Source organism: Sorghum bicolor, chromosome 7 (genome assembly GCF_000003195.3).
Source record: "Sorghum bicolor cultivar BTx623 chromosome 7, Sorghum_bicolor_NCBIv3, whole genome shotgun sequence".
NCBI classification, from domain to species: Eukaryota; Viridiplantae; Streptophyta; class Magnoliopsida; order Poales; family Poaceae; genus Sorghum; species Sorghum bicolor.
The window spans coordinates 16,767,862-16,774,024 of record NC_012876.2 but is presented as its reverse complement, the minus strand read 5'-3'; positions in this window follow the sequence as shown (position 1 = coordinate 16,774,024).

The window sequence follows — 6,163 nt, the reverse complement described above, 5'->3', positions numbered from 1 at the left end:
CTAGTGCCTAGTATACAACTTAGTATTTCTCTAAGTATGGATCACTTAGCTCACTTAAACTGCCATGAACCTAAAAACTTTGTGGGTTGCAAGTGCTAGAACTAAGTCTAAGTTGTTGTGGGACATGAGATAGTAAGGCAAGAGCTACTATAATATTTTTCTAAGCATGCATGATTATCAGAGATTTATTCTTAAAATGATCAAAACCTTAATTGTTCCTCAATGGTGATGAATTCCTACCACAGCCATATCTACTTTACATAATTGCAACCTTTCCACATAAGCTATTTGCTTTGTGTTGAGTGTCGTCAAGTCTTGTTGACCCTTGTTAAGAGACTTTTCATGCTCCTAAGATCAAGATCACGTACACACCACATATATATATGCTGCTTCTACACTGGAAGTACGCAACCACATGTATTTCGCATCCACTAAATAGGTTGCTCCATACTCTAAATGTTAGAACATCTCTCTAAGCATTATTTGGTAAATGAGACATCAAATGGCTAGGCAAAATGAAATAAAAAGATGGACATGTGCAAGTCCACAGAAAAAGAAAATTGAGCACATGAAAGCTCATAAAAAAAAAGAAGAAAAAAATGCTAGCCATGTCTCAATACATAGAGAGTCTATCAAATAAAGGAGCAACCTAGTCCACCATATATCACACTTGCACATCTTGATCTGGGAGTATGACACTTCTCTTCAAGGATCCGAGCTTTGACTTCGCAATACATGCAAAGTAAGTATGCTATCTCCTTTCATCCTTACCTTGAACTCCACATAAGCCTTTTAGAAATAGGATGAAATAGAGAAGGCAACTCTTACCATATGCCTTGGTGAGGAATCATACACCATTTGAGTGACATGAGAGAACCATAAGAGGAACATTTAAGCTTTCTTTTGAAAATATCACAAAACCTCTGATATGAAACTTGCTAAGAATGAGAAAGTTAGTGCTCAAGTCAAACTGTTCTGTCTCTCAACCACCTAAGACAAAGGAAAAGCCATAAGCCCCATAAGGGACTAAGGTAATAGGGGTAAGTTTACATAGCTAAATTTTTCATGCAAAGAGAAGAACTTTGTTGTACACATGGTACTCTTGAAATGTGAACATAGTAACAATACCTGATCCACCGAGGCTAAGTTTGATTGTTTGCTCGGGACGAGCAAAGGTTAAGCTTGGGGGATCTTGTTGACGGTGGATATACCATAGAAATCCACATACAAAACACCATCAACATGCCTCGGTTGCAAGGGGAAACGACATGACATGAACATATTTTATCCATAACTAGTTCCACTTGTACTCTTAGCTTGTTTATGCAGGAACAACAAATTCAAGACATTATTTGACAAAGCCAACATCAGAATCATCAAGACGAGATCGAGGGGACAACAGGTGACACCCTGGGCCCACAGGGAGGGGGTCGCCCGACCCCTCTTTGGTGGGACCCAGGTGTGCCACCTAGTCCACCGACATAAGGGACCCCTGTGGACACTGCTGGTGGGCCCAGAGGCCCAGAAGTGGGGTCGCCCGACCCCACATCAAAGGCGGTTCCAGGGTCGATGGCCTCCCACCGACCTTCCCCACATGTCCCACATGTTGATTTGCCCCTGCCGTTGATCAAATGGCGGTTGTGAGGTCGGTTTGATCCAAGGGTGGAGAGAAGATGTCACGCGGATCGATGACGTGGCGATGGAGTAACCCCTACTCCATCTCCCTCTATAAAAGGCAGCCTCCATCCTTCATTTCAAGTGTGCAATTCCAAGGCCAAGTGCATTACAAGTTCCAAGCATACAAGTAGAGTAGTAGTTAGTCTAGAGTGGGAGTTAGAGTCGAGTCGAGCGAAGCTCGAGGTCTCCGGAGTCGTCTTCTGGAGAGTCTGGTATAGCTCTTGTACCTTTCTACTTTTGTAAGACTTTCCTTTTATTAATATATTATTCTTACTTTACTTTACTGAGTTCTTACTTAGTGCAAGTCTTTTAGTCTTGTTGTGCATTTACTTTAGTAATATAGTTGTCTTAGTGAAGTTAGTGACCTGTAACCACTCCTGTGTGTGCATCATCGTCCTATCTTGTATAGGAGCTCTAGCTAGCTGCAACTAGTTAGAGTTGTAGGATTAAGTGTGAGCGTGGTGCTCATACTTAAGATTACCTTTGATTATCGCTGGCTTGAACGGAAAGTAGGAGCGCACTCCCTAGTAGGTGACAGATCGTGGGCGGCATTAGGTTCTCCTCACGTACAGGCTAGTTCTTAAAAGGTAAGGCGTCCATAAGCCCAATAGTCTTTTTCGGTAAGGGGTTAGGTGAAAAACCTTCTAAGCGTCTTACCAGCTCGGCTATCCCTCGCACACAGTTAGTAAGGCTCTAGCGTAGTTAAGGCAATTATCTATTAAAGTAAGTCACAGAAGTTAAGTTAGATACATAGGAGTCCTTTACTCACTCGTTGTCCTCCCACCTAGCTAACTCTACCATTTACCTTTAGCATAGGACCTTGGATTCACCACTACCCTTCCTATTCGTTATTTACCACCCTTATTCACTAGTTGATACTAGACAACTCAAGGAATCTCATTCCCCTTTTTGTTAAACACACTTAGCCGCTTTCCCTTGGGAAAATATAAATTACGATACCTTGGAATACTCCTTGGTGAAGTGCTACAGCGGTACATTCTGTGCGCTTGCGGAATTATCCAATAGTAAATAGAGTTACCCTACCAGGGCACTTCTGGCGCCGTCGCCGATATCCGGTGGTTGCGTTAAGAAGTGTCAACAAGCGCACAGATTAATACCGATGTAGCATTTTAACCGAGAAGTATTTCAGGTATCATTATTTATATTTTTACCACTCGGAAGGGATTTCTAAACATCAATGTTGATTATAGAATGGAATATAGGATTGTGTATCTATCATTGCATGTATAATTGAGAGCATTTATCTATCTTTTTCATATAGGGATAAATGTCACATGAAAGATATATAAGGTATGAATGGTGACAAAGATAATTATCTGATCAGCATAACTTAGCCACATATAAATATGATAAGCACCTCAATAGATATTCTAGCAAGTCATTAGCATGGAATTAGGATGAACTACAAGAATATTTCCTAAGTTATTCTCAACTGTATAGTCTAGCATATCATAGTTAGTGCAATTATACTTAGCAATCATTGCGAGACAGGACTACACCCATGCATAGTGATATTATCATGGAATATGAGAAACATAGCAATCACTCCCCTATAATAATGTTGCTCTGCTAGCCCAATACACGAGAGGGGGACTATATAAGAATCAATGGAGCTGTCACTACCACGAACTACCCCACGATTTGGCATATAGGGTACAATCGCAGATAAATACGGTATAGGCACCACGCCTACACAATACTTATCATTTACCCACTGTACACATGGATAAATGCTATACGATCCTAAACATGTATATAATTCCAATCTAACTAAGCCAAGCATATAACTATGATAAACTAAGAACAATATAATTGCGAATATAAACAAGTAGAGCAAAGTCATAATCAATATATTGAAGTAGAACAAAGTCATATTCATAATACTGAAGAACAAAGATGAACAATTGAAGAACAATAGAGAATTACCAAGAATTCTCTTAACAGATCCGGAAACCAATCGAAGATTGACTCCTTCTAGTTCTAATCCTATGTAGCTATGCTAAACTAGAGATCTAATTGATGTGGTGGCTCTAGGGCTTGATCAGAGGCTTCTTCTCCCAAGATGAATAATGAATTAGGGGTCAGAGGTCCTCTCCTCTAGGGGCTAGGGGGTCTGCTTATATAGTCCTTCCAAGTGAATGTGGGCCGTTGGATCCAACCGACATTAATCGCACGGTTTTCCTTGATCCTTTAGGTCGGTGGAACATGATCCGTGAAGTTGGCTCTGATTGGCCCCGAGGCCAGGGCGGGCGCCCAAGGGGGGAGGGCGGGCGCCCTGCCCCCGAGCCCGTCCGGTCTCCCGTTCGTTCCCGTGGCTTCTGGACTCTTCTAGATGTAGGATAATTGCGCGGCACGTTAATATCTCTATGTAAACCCGACGTGTGGGCCTTTCCTCCATATTTCCTGATAACCCCCTACAGAAATAGACAAACACCAAAACTCGTGGAATTTTGTCAGATAAAACCCTAAGTCTGTATGTCGGTTGCATTTGGATCCTTTTCTTTGTTTATTTATTAATTAAATTTGATACTTAAGGACCGTCAACACTTTACATAAAAACATCCCTTGCCATGTTGCTATGTTGGTTGTCCCTACCTTTGAGACATGCTCAGTTTGTCTCCACTTGAGTAGATCTCTATAAATGCTCTCATGCTACCTTTATTTGCTTTAGTATATGTCTAGGTTTGGAGTAGTTTCACTTATCTCTTAATTAAGCATGGTGCTTAGTTTAGGAATGATGATCTTACTTCCAAGGGATTTTAAATTAAGCATGGTGCTTAGGTTAAAATGCCCTCCTAAATCAAATTAGACATGGTGTCTAGGTTGATTTTTGAGCCGATAGTATGCTATCGTAGATATTGGATATTTTGTTGGACTAACCCCTGCAGGAAAACTTTCAATATCGACCTGGGAAGTCCTGAGATAAACTCACATTGGAGACAAAGAGAGGGACACATGAAGTTTAACAATTTACACTAGGAAGGCATAGCTCACAAGAGATGATCCATGGAGGGTGCCACAAACATGATGCACAACCGCTAAGAAAAAAAGCTTCGACAAGGTGATACTGTACCATCACTCTTCAAGTAAGGTAACATCTTAAGGTACTTGACTATCACTTTTATAAGCTTCTCCTTGGTTCTGGCGTTCACATGAATAAAAGAGACAAACATGTATGATTTACAACTCTAGATTAACCAACCCAAATCGATTCAACATGTTTAGTCATTCCACCTTTGTGATCCCACACTCCTAATCATATGAGCTAAAATGTTGCACACTCAATCTTTGGAAGATATATAAAAAAACACATAATATAGATAGATTATCTTTCCATTAGGTTGAGCGATCTGATCTGACAAATGTTTTAAATGCTACACTCATGATCTTATTATCCATCAACTTCATCTTGCTCACTATGCTTAAGGTTAGAGAAGAACAAATACACTTTTGGTTCTGTTGGTGTTTTCCACCAACAGGGCCCATGCACTTGATCTCTGCCTTGTCTCTATGAGCAGGTACACTTCGAGCAAAATATAGAGGAGTTTTACATCTTCCAGACTCCACCAAGTGAAAAACCTAGATCTACGAGCACAAACACACTAAGCAGGATGTTGCCAATGCCGCACATCGAACTGCTGGGCAAACAAAGAACATGCATGACACCGTATCAAGAGGTGCAGATGTCAAGGTCCACACTTGAATCAAATGACGCGCCTGAAGAATAAACACGGTGAGAAGTCTTGTTCAGAAGACTTAAAACATTGAACCCTCGCCGAAAGGTAAAATCGGTAGTTATCCATATTTATCCTTTCAGCATTCCCTTTTCCCTTAAATTATTTACTTTCATTAAATGGCTTGTTAGTTAATCATGCTATCTTGAAAAGAAAATAAAAATGTTAAAAATAGTAAGCCCCATGTGAGTATGCTCATGGCATAAAACCCATAAGTACATTCACTGTGGTGGCATAAAAATAAAATAAATATATTCCTATCCTATAAAAATGAAAATATAAAAATAAATTTATGATCCTACCAAAGAGAGTAATATTTATTAGAGGAAGCTCAACATGATAACAGCAAAGAGATTTTATGCTAACACTTAACCAGTTCCACAAAGCTTTGTTGTCTATTTGAGCTCCACAGAATTCAAGGATCAAAGAAGACTAGCAGAGAGGATATCTAATCGCTGTCAAGGTGCTGCCGACATTCAAATACAACTCCGCCACCTACTAGCTACATCAGAAGAAATTACGTCAAAATCCAGCTTGGGGGAGAGCACCCCCATTTATCCAGCTAAGTGTTCTACTCACGTTTATACTTTACTCAAATAATAAAAAGATTCATAATCATAAAAACCCAAATAAAGATTTTTTGCATATATATATATATATATATCTTTGCTTAGTCTGCTAAATAAATAAATAAATAAAGTTTGCTATGAACCCTTATGATAAGCTCTCAC